This window comes from Sinohyriopsis cumingii, chromosome 13 (assembly GCF_028554795.1).
Source record: "Sinohyriopsis cumingii isolate HCF-2022 chromosome 13, ASM2855479v2, whole genome shotgun sequence".
Classification (NCBI taxonomy): domain Eukaryota; kingdom Metazoa; phylum Mollusca; class Bivalvia; order Unionida; family Unionidae; genus Sinohyriopsis; species Sinohyriopsis cumingii.
This window is the reverse complement of record NC_142973.1, coordinates 68,558,009-68,573,788: the sequence shown is the minus strand read 5'-3', so window position 1 is coordinate 68,573,788 and position 15,780 is coordinate 68,558,009. Positions and strand designations below refer to the sequence as shown.

General features: G+C 35.7%; 1 protein-coding gene across 1 annotated transcript in view; it reads left to right on the top strand.

Annotated features, from left to right (window-relative positions):
• Positions 1-464: 464 nt before the first annotated feature.
• Positions 465-15,780, top strand: part of LOC149785784 (MAP kinase-activating death domain protein-like) — a 274,806-nt gene continuing 259,490 nt past the window's right edge. Inside the window, exon 1 of the mRNA XM_089979703.1 lies at positions 465-854. The gene's annotated coding sequence lies outside the window, so the exon portion shown is untranslated. The remainder of the gene's footprint in view (positions 855-15,780) is intronic.

Below are 15,780 nucleotides of genomic sequence, written 5' to 3'. Positions count from 1 at the left end.
ATTATGCTGTACTATATTTTTTCTTTCCAGTATATTTAGGATAGATAATTGATATACATCGTTAACATGCTTTCTGAGTTCCCAAATATGATACTCATGCTTGTTGATAAGTTATGTTTTTCTGTTTAATGTACATTTAATTAGGTATCTATAGAAGCTCTTTTATCAGGTAAAAATGTCTAGTGTACACACACACACACACACACACACACACACACACACACATCCTGTGATGTCACACGATTTAGATTTGTTATATGTTGTTTAGATTTGTTATATGTAACGAATGTAATTAATTTAACTCATAACATTATGTGCCTGTAGTTTATGATATACACCTTGCATTGTCCGTACTATGATGTTATAATGTTATGTATGCAATGTGCAATGGTAAACTTTATAAGCTAAAACTCAAAGCTACATATTTAGCAACTAAAATATGATGGTGTCCTAACATTATTAAAACCACGAAAATAATCTTGTACATATGGTTTCCACTTACTGGGATCACTTCATTTTTTTATGCAGACAAAACAGGCTTACGGGTTATGTATTATGTGGGTTTAAATTCCTTAAACAATAGCCTTTAAGCAACTTGCTGCTTAACTCGATCATTGATAAATGTTTTAAAAAGTTTTGCATGGTTGATGAATTGGCGGGGGAAAAGGAAAAAAAAAAAAAAAAAAAAAAATGTCGATGTTGTTTGTCCGCGTGATAATTTCATCGTTCAATTTTGTTTGATACTTAACATTTGCAATAGTTGCCTACCTTTGTTGATCATAGACAGGTGGCGCGGAAGTATTGGTGTTTTGACGTAGAGGATGTTTAGCATGGAAGAGAAGAGGGAGAACTTGGTAAGTAGAAGTAGAAGAATGATATGTATGTTTAAAAGCATGACTGTTATGTCAAAAATGAGAATAGATTTAAGTGAGAATTGGAGAGCAAACTTGCCTTAAAAGATTTCATATACATGGAATGGTATAAAGAAATCCCGATGTTAAAATATTCACAGATGCAGCAGCCGGTCAATGTTTTCGATCAATATCTAATTAGACCATTAGATCCACCATTGTGCAAACTTATACATGACAAATATATGTTGCATTTGCTAGAAATGGCCAAGTTGATGTATCTAACCCGATAATTGTTTTGCCTCTTCGAAATTAATGGGGTCGTTTCAATCATTAAGTCATTAAAACACTCCATTTTGAAGACAGCCAGCACTGCTCCCAAAATGTTAGCTCCGATGTCGTGGCCGTCCACGAATTGGGGTACTAGTATTAGTATTGTCTGAATGTTAGACCAACAAGTTGTTCTCCGCCTGACATGATCAGTCATCTGAAAAGACCCCCCCCCCAACTTATTTGTTTATCTGTATACGACGTTCTATTACTGCTACATTTGACCGTTTCCGAGATCTGCTGTTATTACGCCTAACATCTGAATATGTAAGCCTATACTCAAGATGTTCATATTGCTGTCAAGCTTTAAAGACATATTCTATTCATAGTAAATAAAATCTTAAATTTTCCTTTTATGAACTGCCAAAGGCTTAATCCAGTAATGTAAGATATTGACCCTGATATTTATGTTTTGGGGTCGAGGTCTTACTGCCTAAATAACAGCACCTGTGTAGTATGTATTGATGTCGACTAACATCATAATGAGAAGTTGAATTTTCAGGAATATTTCACACAGTTGGCAGCCCATATTGACGCTTTTCTGCAAGTTAAAGCCACAATGCTTTAGTCAGACTTAGTTACTCTGATGTCTTTTTTTTCTTCAAATAAATTCAAATTCTCACATTAGCAAATGGACATGTTTTCAAGGCCCACATTTCAGGTGCCTGGAATGTTATGGAAGCTGGTAATGGCAAAACCGGATTAAGTTGAAGTATGTTTCTTTAATGAAATGAATAAAAATAAATTAATATTGAACACAGTATTTAGATAGCTTCATTTTGTTTATTATTCTTATCATCCTTAACTCATTTCTGTATTCCGTTAATTGACATTGGAACATGCTACACAGTACTGTTATTTCTGTAGTAAGACCTCATCCCCAAAACATAAATATCAGGGCCGATGTCTTACATTGTAGGACTACTAAGGGACCAGTTACTGCCATTTTTGAGGGTTTTTAACTCATTCCTAGTAATGCACAATATCTGAAATGTATAACTCTAGCTTAGAAATCTTGACCTGTTTTCTGAATATACATGTCAAGTATTCTCTTTCATAACATAATTTCAGGTTAAAGTTTTGCTTCTGGTTTTTCCATATATTCCACTCATCTTAAATAGGATGTGACTAAAGTACCTGGTGATTTTCAATGAATCTGCATGTATTTATCTTAAAGGCAGTCTGGTGTTTGCAAACAGTGATAATTTACAGTCTTATTCAGTATGCGTGGAAGATAAGGTAACTAGAAGCAAAACACTTTCCTTAAAATTATGTGGCAGTTCTCACAGTTATGATGTCTACCAGTCATGGTATTTCAGACAGAAACTTAATGACAAACTTACAGTCATGCCTCTCAGAAACATCGTAAATTGTCCCTACTAATGAGTTCCATCTTTCCCAGTTACAGTACCAGTTACTGCCTGTACAATTATTTCCAATAAGAAGTTGATATATGTTTTTTTTTTTAATTATAAAAGCATCATCATCACTCATAAAAGTCACTGTTTTCAAAAGGGACGTTCTGCTTCATGAACTCTTAGCATTCAGAGGAACTTATGGTCTGCACCTGTGTATTGTTGACAGAAGCTGACATAACGAAGCATGCTTGCATTGCATTGATGCACTTAACCTGGAACTGGATTGTCACAGAATTGTACTTTATTTAAAGTGTACTAGATATCACATGCAGCATATAAATTGATGTGAGAAAAGCAAGAATTACTGATCATTTGTCCATACAACCCCCTAAGATGACTTCATTGTTTAATCAGTGGATAGGGAAGACAGAAGTTTCATTACAACTTTTTATAATACTAAATTCTTGGAAAGTTTACAGCAGTTAAAACTTAAAGTTTATGTTTTCTTGACCAATGTGATTTTCAGCTGTAGGTGTCTCAGTGTTTGAGAAAGAGAGAGATAAGTATAATTTTGTATGCTGCTCATACCTCTAAATCATTTAATCTAAAGCTATTCTGTATCCTCTTTCTCCATGATATAAATGAATTACCCTCTTTGGTTTGTTCCTCATTTGTAACTTAACAACACATTGAACAAGTAACAACAAATGTCTTAAAATGTAAATTAGAACATATAAAATGTTCCTTTTGTTTTTTTATGTTGATTTAGCAGTGCAAGAGGTGTATATAAAGTATGTGTCTTCAATGACTTTGTCATCTTTTAATCTAACACTGGCTAGGTTGTATTACTCATGTAAATAACAGCAAATCCAGTTTACATCTGTATGATCGTCGCTACTTGATGATTCTGTCTCATAACATCCCTCATTATAAATTTGTCTTCTGAGGTACTTTCCTTCTTTTCTCTGTGTATTTTCCTTTATTCTCTTTCCCTGCATATTTCTTTCTACTCTTTCAACTGAAAATATATGATCTTCCATTTTTCTTGATAGCAGTTCAGATATAGCACCTAGCAGTAGTCCTGGTTATTGGGAACCCCTTTTTCCTGTAGCATACATTTAATGTGAGTAACTAAAATATCTTCTGTTAATTGAGCATTTGGTTTGGCACATCTTTTACATAGCAACTTTTCATTGTGTCATCAGTTGTCTTTCTTGGAATATTAAAATCCCGAAGGGTGAGCTGTGACTTCTTGACAGAAGGAATTGCAGACAAGATATCCTGGCCATGCTGCATTTGTTTTGCGATTTGATGATCTGCAGTAAAAGATTAATTTCATTCAAAGTGTATTTAATGTCATATATAATTTTTATATCCTATGATAAAATGTGCTGTTGAAAAAATGTTATGGAAAAAGTGAACCAACTTAATAGTGAATATGCAGCTTGTCTGTATTGTATGGGTTATATTCATTTTTTATTAAAACTGTTTTGACATGTCCCTCTGCTTAGAACATTTTGTGACAAGAAATGCTCAGATGGGAATGCTGTATTGCATCATTTGTTTGTGCCTTCATCAGAGGGGTGACCGCACATAAGTGTACTTTTTGTACACAGTCTTTTTGAGCTGGAAGTTTGGGCTTTGGCTTTTACTCAGAATTGATGTGTATATAGAGTATGTACAATGATTCTGAGATGTAATCAGCAGAATTGGAAACAGTTTGCATAGGACTAACAATATGCACTTGGCCAATCCTGTGGGACAAATACCACGGATTTTAAGTGCTTCATTTTCACATCAAAAATTTGTTATGGATTAGTGGCCTAGTATCCCATCTTCTGTAAAATAGCAGTTGGAAGATAACTCTGTTTTCCTTTCCAAATAATGCTTGTCAGAGCATTGCTGTCATTAACTTTTAACTCACTCAACAGGATTGACAAATCTGATAGATATTTAGCTGATGATTTATTTTTATATCTGGATAATAATTAACATACATCTATTAGAGCTGCATGATGAATAAAAGCAGCAGCAATGTGGTTATAAAATGGGTCCATTTATCATGTGTTAGCAATCTGTCAAGTAACAACATCAAACATTGCATTAAGATTTGACAAATATTATCACTGAAACATTTTCTTAGTATTTTTTTAAAGATGTTATTGATCAGTTGCAATTAGCACAAAACAACAAAAGATAGATCATTGTTTCATGTTCCATTAAATTGGTATTAAAACTTGATTGAGGTAGAAAATGTGACTCATGTAACGACAACAGTGAAACAAAATTGTATTTCTATATTTTAAATTTGTAAACTATGCGTGGGCCAGCAGTTGAAGTGTTTGGTGTTTGAAGTGGCTGCCAGACATCTGTTGATAGTATTTCATATTCTGGTTCTTCAGACATCCACATTTTTCTGACGTTCTTAAAGAAGCTGGCTGCCAGAGGTAGTTCCGATGTAATCTGAAAACAGAAATATTTATTTATGTACCATGTGTTTTATTCTTTAGTGTGTTGGATCTGTAATGTATTAGTGCATGTACTTTTTTCAAATATTGCTATATTCCCATGTATACATGTATTGATATTTTGTTGCATTTATTTGAATTGCAGTATATAATAATGATTTTTTTATGCACCTCTTGACTTTTAGTTACACTGTGTGGCATGCCAACTTTCTTTGATTGATTTCTGAACTAAGCACTTGATGTCAAAGGAAACCTCTTGGTCCTGATTCTTGATCTGATGCTGCTGTTGCTGTTTATCTCTTGTCAGTACTCAATAGATGTAAATTATGTTGCTGTTTATCTCTTGAAAGTACTCAATAGATGTACATTCTGTTGCTGTTTATCTCTTGTCAGTACTCAATAGATGTAAATTATGTTGCTGTTTATCTCTTGAAAGTACTCAATAGATGTACATTCTGTTGCTGTTTATCTCTTGACAATACTCAATAGGTGTAAATTCTTTAAAAATCTGATTTTAAGCAGGCAGTGTTTGGGTAAATTTCCTGTCAAAATAATGTTTATCTGTGGAGAAAAAAACCCCTGCTATTTTAACATAGATCAATAAGATGAATGGTATCTGAACTTTTCCAAGTAAGCCATTAATCAGCAACCTTAGTATGGGTTGTAACATGGAAATTCTGCTTAGAGAATTTAATTTAGTTTGTTAATTTATGTTATTTTATTGTTTGTTCATGCTTTATGGCACTTTGAATTTTAACAGCTCTGGTAAATTTGTGCTTGGGCAACAGGAATAAAGTACCTGGTCCAACAATATTTTGATAAAACTGACCTGGCACGAGTTAAAATTAAAAAGCTGTGACTATTCAAATACCACAGTGCCCTATGTCCATTTTAAAAATTATACGGACTTTTGAAGGAAATGAATAAGTTGAACAAGAAACCACAAGACAGATCTGACAGTAATAATGATTTGATTTTACCACTGAGTCATCAACAACTTTTGATCTTTAGCTATTCTTACAACATGTAACTTTTGGTTCACTATACTGTCTGCCTTGGAATTAAATTTGAGGTTAACCCTTTAACAATTTTTGCATTCTGATCCGGTGTTGCTGGTATACAGTTTTGTCCTGTAAACAGCTTTTCTTACTTACTGCATCTTTTTTCATGACTGGTCCATTATTTGGACTGTCCTGTAAAAATGGGGATGGATTTCCACTAATTGTTGGCTTTTGCCTCATACAGTTTGTCCTCCTCGCTGGATACTTCTCTCTTATTCTGTTTTTTTTCTGTACTAATCAGTTTCATCACCATTTGCATTTGTACTCTCTGTTTGGTACATCTCTCTTCTTGACTCTTTTCCACTAGTTTTGTCTGTATTTTTGTTTCTTTTGGCTCTAGTTTCTCCTTCATTTTCTTTCTCTCCCTCATTTTCTGCATTCTGAGTTTACTTATTTCTCTGTTCCTTTCCTTCTGAATCTGTGTCCATTTTTTCCTATGTTTTTGCCTTTCTGCAGCATGTTGGAATTTTTTTAACATGTAATGATCGAGAGCCTCCTATGTCTTCTCTGTGTTGCTGCATTCAAAGTTTTGGGTGGTTTCCAAAAAGAATCTCCAGCAGGGATCGTCCTGGACTTCGCCTATTGTCGCAAATTGTGTTTTTTTTTCCCTTATTGGTGACAAAATATACCATGTGACGATTTTTTTTGGTGACAACCTTTTTGGCTGTTTAATTTGTACATACAATCATGGACTATGGAGATTTCAACTTTCACTTTGACTGTCCTGGAAACTCAAATACATCAAAACTCATAGATTCCATTAATGTTTTCAACCTCAAACAGTCAGTTAAGCATCCCACTCATAAACATGGTCACATTTTAGACTGGATTCTTCATAGACCTGATGATAACAATCTACGGTCCTCCCTGGTATCCCATGACCTTGCATCAGATCACCTCTGCATTATATGCCATCTTGATGTATCAGTCTCTAACCCTCCACCTTTATCTGCTACTAAGAGAAAACTCGTATGATAAATAGAACCAAACTAATGCACGACATCCAAACTAACTTAACAACTTGCTTACCTCCTACCGCAGAACAACTCGATAACTGCCTGCATTCATTGCTTGACAAACATGCCCCAGCTACCAAGTGCAGAGTATCAATTCAAAAGTGTTCTCCTTGGTATAGCAGTGTTAGGGACCAGCTTCGCACTGCTAAAAGAGACCGCCGTAAAGCTGAGAGGCTCTGGCTTTCCACCAGACTCACTATTCATAAACAAATCTAAGAAGCCGCTAAGAAGAATGTCACAAATATAGTCCATGCAGCAAAATCAGCCCACTACACTACTAACATCATGGAAAGTTCTAGCTGCAAAGAGCTTTTCGAGATTACTAACAAGCTAATGTCAAGGAACAAATGTACACCACTTCCAACTACCTTCTCTCCAGTTGCCCTTCCAGACATGTTTGCAAATTTCTTCTGTGGCATAGTACAAACCATTAGAGGTAAGCTTGACACCACAATTTCAGTTGACTCGTCATCACCATACAGTTGGGATACAGAATTTGAGCGGCAACTATTAGCAGCATTTGAACCTGTCTCTATGGATTTCGTACGTACAATCGTGATGAAGAGTGCACCAAAGTCATGTGAACTTGATCCAATTCCAACATCACTGCTGCTTGAGTGCTTATTAATACCTCTCTCTCACCCGGGGAATTCCCATCATTTTTCAAAACTGCTGTTGTAAAGCCTCTGATGAAGAAACCAACACTAGACCATAATGATTTAAAGAACTACTGCCCAGTTTCTAATTTCCAATTCATATAAAAATCTTAGAAAAGGTTGTTCTATCCCAGCTTGTATCTCATCTGAATTCAAACAGTCTTTATAGCAATGTACAATGTGCATATCGCCCTTGCCACAGTACTGAAACTACTCTTCTAAAAGTAATTAATGACATTCTCTCTGTGTTGGATAGCGGAAAGATTACAGTCCTCACCCTCCTTGATTTGTCTGCAGCATTTGACACAATAGACCATGATATATTACTTCACCATCTCCTGCATGTATTTGGCATTCATGATACAGCCTTACTGTGGTTCAAGTCCTACTTGGTCAACAGGACACAAATTGTGTCTGCAAATGGAATTCACTCCAGCCCAGTTAATCTATGTTGTGGTGTTCCACAGAAGTCTTTTCTTGGACCTGTTCTCTTCATTCTATACACTCAGCCACTCTCAAGTGTCATAGATCATCATCCGGTGTCTCACCAGTTGTATGCTGATGACACCCAAATATACAAATCTAGCCACCCAACTGAAGTTGATGCTACCATCCAAGGTTTAGAGATGTGCATTTCTGATGTGAAATCATGGATGACATGTAACAAGCTGCAGATGAATGATGATAAAACTGAGACCATTCTGATCACAACACAAAGACTTTCTCATTCACATCTTTACCTCAAACAATAAATATCAGTAACACCAACATTAAATTCACACAATCAGTACAAAACCTAGGTATTACTCTGGACAGTGCACCAACATGTCATGAACATATGCAAGGCTGCATATCTTGAGCTGAGACACATCAGCTCAATTTGCAAATATCTTTCAGTTGATGCCACTAAAACACTTGTGTGTTCATTAGTACTTTCAAGACTGGACTATTGTAACTCATTCTGTCTGGTTCATCTCAATATCTGCTCCAGAAACTTCAAAAAGTTAAAAACACAGCTGCTCGGATCATACTTAGAGTACCATGATCAGTCCACACCTCCCTGCTGCTCTGTACCCTACATTGGCTATCCATTCGATCCAGAATCAAACACAAAATTTGTTCTCTGTGCTACGTTTCACTGACGGACTCCAGTCCAACATACCTATCCGACCTGACCCTTGTGTACACACCAGCAAGATACTTCCATTCCTCTTCTGACAATCGTATACTCATTATTTCCACTATGAAAATGAAGTCATATGGACAGAGTTCTTTTGCATACTAGGGCCCAGCAAGGTGAAATGAATTACCCACTGAACTTAGACATAAAGACACAGTGATCCCATTCAAGAGTACTCTTAAAACTCACTTATTTTGACTGCAAGAACAAACTTAAAGACCTAATAATGTTTCCTACCTTAAATATTTTAAGCATGTTTTTTATGTTTTCTAATTTCATGGTGTTTGTTTTTTGTAATCATATCATTATGTATGTTTTTTGTTATAGGTGTTGTCTAATGTTGTAAAGTGCTTAGAGCTTCTAAAGATTAGGTGCTATACAAAGTCCTCATTATTATTATTATTATTTGGAGTGGATACATTTAAAGGGATCATGAAAGGAAGCCACAAGTTTGGATATACAATGCACTGGAATCTATCTGTTACATAAACAAATTCTTTGTTATTTTGACAAACTGATTTTTACTGTGCATTGTTACATCATAATCTGCTTATGTTGATATCTGGCCTGAGTACTGTATGCTGTGATACACTCAGTCATGCTACTGGACTGCTCTCTGAAGACTGAACAGAAACAGCTACAATTAATTGAATGATCAATAAAAATTTTGAGTAAAGAATAAATATAAAATATAGGCTATTTTAAGGAAATCAGATTTGATTTATTTACAAATTTAATTTAAAAAATTTGTTCTTTGTTTTCATCTTAAAACCATAGGCTGATAATTAAATTAATAGAACACACACACACACACACACACACACACACACACACATATATATATATATATATATACACACACATCCTTCACAGTATTTACCTGAAACAATAAATATCAGCAACACCAACATTAAATTCACACAATCAGTACGAAACCTAGGTGTTACTCTGGACAGTACTCTCACATTGCACCAACATGTCATGAACATATGCAAGGCTACATATCTTGAGCTGAGATGCATCAGCTCAATTTGCAAATATCTTTCAGTTGATGCCACTAAAACACTTGTGTGTTCATTAGTACTTTCAAGACTGGACTATTGTAACTCAATTATGTCTGGTTCATCTCAATATCTGCTCCAGAAACTTCAAAAAGTTCAAAACACAGCTGCTCGGATCATACTTAGTACCACGATCAGTCCACACCTCCCTGCTGCCCTGTACCCTACACTGGCTATCCATTCGATCCAGAATCAAACACAAAATTTGTTCTCTGTGCTACATTTCACTGTCGGACTCTAGTCCAACATACCTATCCGACCTGACCCTTGTGTACACACCAGCAAGATACTTACGCTCCTCTTCTGACAATCGTATACTCATTATTCCCACTATGAAAACAAAGTCATATGGACAGCGTTCTTTTGCATACCAGGGCCCAGCAACGTGGAATGAATTGCCCACTGTACTTAGACACAAATACACAGTGATCACATTCAAGAGTGCTCTCAAAACTCACTTATTTCAACTGCAAGAACAAACTTAAAGACCTAATAATGTTTCCTACCTTAAATATTCTCAACATGTTTTCTTATGTTTTCTAATTTCATGGTGTTTGTTTTTGTAATCATATCATTATATGTTTTTTATCTTAAAGGTGTTGTCTAATGTTGTAAAGCACTTAGAGCTTCTAAAGATTAGCCACTATACAAAGTCCTCATTATTATTATTATTATTATTATTATTATATATGTCTCAACACAATCTTTGACAAGTCCATTGTGTTGAGGCCAGCAAGAATGCAAACTTTCCCAGTACAGGTCAGTAATTAAACTTTACACGGGCTATGTCAGTAGTTGAACTGCCCAAGGCTAGGGCAGTAGTTGAACTGCCAAAGGCTAGGTCAGTAGTTGAGCTGCCCATGGCTATGTCAGTAGTTGAACTGCCCATCGCTACGTCAGTAGTTGAACTGCCCATGGCTAGGTCAGTAGTTGAATCCAGATACAGATAAATATTATGAATACAATTTACATGATGAGAAATATTAATTCCTTATTAATTAAACTTTATTTAAATAGAGAATGTTCACATTATCACTTTTTCACAAGAAAATATGAGTGACCTTGACAATGTCAGCAAGCTGGAATGACAGTATTGGATGTTTATATCTTTGAAATAAAGAATTGATAGATGATAGGAACTATCCGGCTGTATGATAAAAGAACATGGTACCTATAAAAACTAAGTAAAGGCGCAGATTACATAATTTGGTGAGATCGCAGGGTATAAAATTTGCAGAACATGAAGCATTAAAAACCTTTTAACTCCTCATACTAAATGTTTTGGATTTGCCTGCTGATGGTTACTTTGCAAACTTGCCTAAGCTGAATTTGAGCTTGTCCTGGGAGTTTGGCATGTGCTGGGCATATTGTTTGATGCATGTGAGATTCTCAGTGTTAAAGGTTAATTGACTTAGTGGGAATCCTCTCTTTTAAATGTAGATTGGTTTTAGTGGTGATCCTATGTGTTAAAGGTGGATTGACTTCATTGGGAATCCTCAGTGTTAACACATTAACTCCTGGTGACAAGTTTAAGTGGCAGGAGGTAGTAGCCTGCTGCCGAGTTCTGTAGCATCAGGGTCATGTATGATACACCAAAGTGGATGGTATTATAGAAAGGTAGACAGATGTAGCTCTACAGTGATACCAACAAATCTGGAATTTCTAGTTGCACTACAAAATACAGAGGGAAAAACCTCATTTTTTGGACCCGGTCTTTTTCTACCCAAAATTCGCCCGTGGTTGGAATCTGATTTTGTGTCCGATTTTAGACTTTTTGGTCACAGATCTAAGGCAGACCGGTATGAACTGCAAACAGAAAAATGAACCTTTGCAAATAGTAGGATACAATGGACATTTGGAATAAAGAGTGGTCTCGATATGAAAATAATGGGTCTGTTAAGCAAACCCCCCCCCCAAACTTTTACCCTACTGCTCATGCAAGAGCCAAATAGCCAATGAAAAACAATGTTTCTAACACAACTATGTCATTGGAAGATCACCTGGAAGTTGGTGTTTTAGGATTTATTCACAAATAGCTTTCAGAATGTGTTTCCTAATTGAATTGCAAATGAAAACGACAAAAACCTCCAGGGGTTAATGTGTTGAAAATAGATTGACTTCTGTGGGGCTCCTCTCAGTTAAATGGAGATTGATTTCAGTGAGGATCCTGTGTTAAAGGTAGATTGACTTCAGTGGGGATCCACTGTGTTAATGGTAGAACGACTTAACTGGGGATCTCCTGTGTAATGGTAGATTGACTTCAGTGGGTATCCTCCATGTCAAAGGTAGATTGACTTCAGTGGGTATCCTCCATGTTAAAGGTAGATTGACTTCAGTGGGTATCCTCCATGTCAAAGGTAGATTGACTTCAGTGCGTATCCTCCATGTCAAAGGTAGATTGACTTCAGGGGGTCCTCAGTGTTAAAGGTAGATTGACTTCAGCATGAATCCTCAGTGTTAAAGGTCGATTGACTTCAGACTCTGAAATATACAGCCTGACTGTGATTAGCTCACGTTATGGGGCTCTAGGTGGCTGAGTGGTCTAGAGCACTCTGCTTTATAAATCACTGACAACTCATCACTGCCTGTATGAGTTTTAGACTGAGTATTGGCTTGGTCAGTGTGGGTATGTGAGAAAGCTTGCCAGTGGTTCTTCTCAGGGTTTATGTGGAGTCTTTCTTGACCTAATAAGAAGCAGGACTGATGGAATATTGGAATGCTTACATTACATGGGGTTTGGGGAAAAAGGGCAGGATTGAGTGATCAAACGCCAAGATTATTAGATAGAAGGGATGAAGTGATATGCCATATGGGTTGGGGATAAAGGGGGTGATTGAGGGATAAAATGCCTTGGGGATCAGGGAGAAATGGGGAGATTGAATGATTGAATGCCATTGGGTTCAGGGAAAAAGGGGGGAATTATGTGATATAATGCCATCTTGGAAGGGGGGATGATGAACCAAAGAAAGAATAAAAAATAAAAGCTTTCTTATATCTGTCTTAACTGCCAGTACATGCATGTTCTATGGTTTATTGAAGTGGTACAGGGGACTTTCAGATTTAAAGTTACATTAGTTTCAAGGTCTTCTGTTAAAGTAAATATGTAATATATGTGCGATAAAAATGAAATTGCACCATAGCATATAAAATTTACAGGCTAACTTCTCATGCAGGTTATATTACCACAGCATTCAAGTGCAAGAAATCTGTCAGATGCTGGAGGTACTGCAAATTGTCAGTCCAGTTGACTTAAAAATATATTCATATCAGATTGCTATTTCTTGCTTGCTTTTTCTTTCTTGGTGGCATCATTTAGGAAACAAACTTTACAAGACAGACTCAGTTAGATCCACATTATTTGGCTTGAAGTCTGATACACCACGTGATTGTCTATGAGATATATTTGCCTGCATGACATGCTGTCGAGTTCACGAGGCTTAAGGAATGTTAAAGCCCCAGGTGCTATTTGTGTACTTAATTGCTTTTTACTTTTAAAGATAGTGACTTTTGAATAAATTTGGTTGCCAAACAGTCTGCTGCTTTCTGTTTGTGCACCATGCAATGTAAATATATAGATGGGGAGAGCATATGATATAACACAGTTGAATGCTCATGAATCTGATAACCAAAATGTGCATGTTTTATTCAGGTCTATTCACAGGTGGAATGAATTGCCCACTGAACTTGGACGCAAAGACACAGTGATTTCATTTAAGAGTGCTCTTAAAACTCACTTATTTCGACTGCAAGAACAAACTTAAAGACCTAACAATGTTTCCTACGTTAAATATTTTCAGCATGTTTTTATGTTTTCTAATTTGATGGTGTTTGTTTTTTGTAATCATATCATTTTATGTTTTCTATGTTATAGGTGTTGTCTAATGTTGTAAAGTGCTTAGAGATTCTAAAGATCAGGTGCTATACAAAGTCCTCATTATTATTATTATTATTACTGTCCAAAAATTGTCTGTAAAAAGTCTTTGCTTATTCAGCCAATGTTGTCTGATGACTTGCTGTCAGTAAAGAAATATATATATATATATATATATATATATATATATATATATATATATATATATATATATATATATATATATATATATATATATATATATATATATCAATGCATTTACAGGGGTCCCAGTCAGAACCCTTACATGCCATTCATCTAAATGATCTGAAATCCAGGTCATGCATTCACTCAAAAATATGACTTAATGCTTGATTAAACCTGGTAGTTTTTCTAAAGGATCTGTGAAATCCAGGTAAGGTGTTCACTCAAAAATACATATATGATTTATTGCTTGATTGCACACTCGTACTGAGTGTTATGCTTACTGTATTATTAATTATTGTTTTATTACTTGCACTAGAGATAATGTTAGACCCCCTCCTTCCTTGTGGAAATCATTGTCTTTGGTGTCCGTGTTGATGTTTAATATTTATGGCAGTAATATGTGCAGGTGAGTCTTGCTGTTCTCTGACATTTCCATTTCTTGTTTGTGTACTTTCTGCCCTGAGCCTTTTTATAATAAGTGGGGGACATTTTATCCTCATGTCCATTCATCCATTGGTCCATCACACATTTGTTTCCGCTAGCTAACTTTAAAGTAGTTTGATATCAAAGGAGTAATCTTGGTATTTGTCACACTTTCCGCTTTATAATTTTAGAACCATTGCATTCAGTGGAATGAAACTTGGACTACTTGCTTGTACCTCTTCATTACAAAGTAGCTCATTTAACAGGTTGTCTGAAAGATCAGGGTTATGGGTCAGTATTTAAAATTTTCCATCTCATGTTACTTTCATCTACAGAACTTAAAGTCATTTGATAATAAGAGATGAAACTTGGTATGTAGCAGGTGTGTTACACATCACATTGTAGGTATGAATTTGATTTAAATCAGCTCTCAAGCGGGTATTGGTGTGTTGGTCGGTTTGGGATCTGATCTCCGCGTTTCATACAGTTCTACAGTTATTGCAAACAGAGTGCTCTGCAACACATGAGGCACCATTTTAGAAATTTTCCAGTATTTCTTGTGAATCTTGAGCTAATTGTATATTGTAACTTAAATTGCAGAGAACACTCAGTCCAGTTTGTAATGTGTTGAACAGTGAAATATTCATCATGTGACAGTAACATGACAAAACCACCGATGCTTGAGTCACTGGAACAAAACAACCATTTCAAATGAGCCGAGTCATGATACTGATGGAACCATCCATTTTTCACTGCTGTAATCCATTATTTTGTAATGACAACATGAGACAGGGTTGTATTATTCCATATTTATTTACAAGTTGTCAGACATCAGATTTGATCTGGAAAAATGTTGTAAAGATTGCCAAAACACCATTTCAGCTGACCATAGCTCAAGAGCCATGAGATATACAGGTGTCTAAAAATTATTAATATGAGCACTAGTGTTGTGGACAGACAAGTTGGCAACAATTGCAGAATTTTATTAATATGTGGGGATCAGGTCCAGGGTCATCCAACATACCAATACATGTTTGGCAGACCTGCCAACCTTTAAAACTTTGCCATAACTTTTGCAGATATTACCCTTAAAATACAGACTTTATGCAGTAAAGTACCAATTAAGGAAATACCATTGTTTGCAGTAGAACCCAGATACTGGGTTTTCTGTGTTTGATTTGGATCTGTGTTTCATATTAGATTTAGTGGAATTGTTTTTTTAATGTATTTTTTCCAGCTTGACAAATGCAATGCATTATATTTTTTGTTGCACCTTACTGAAGTTTAATTGAACTTACAGAAAAAATTGACTGCCTTAC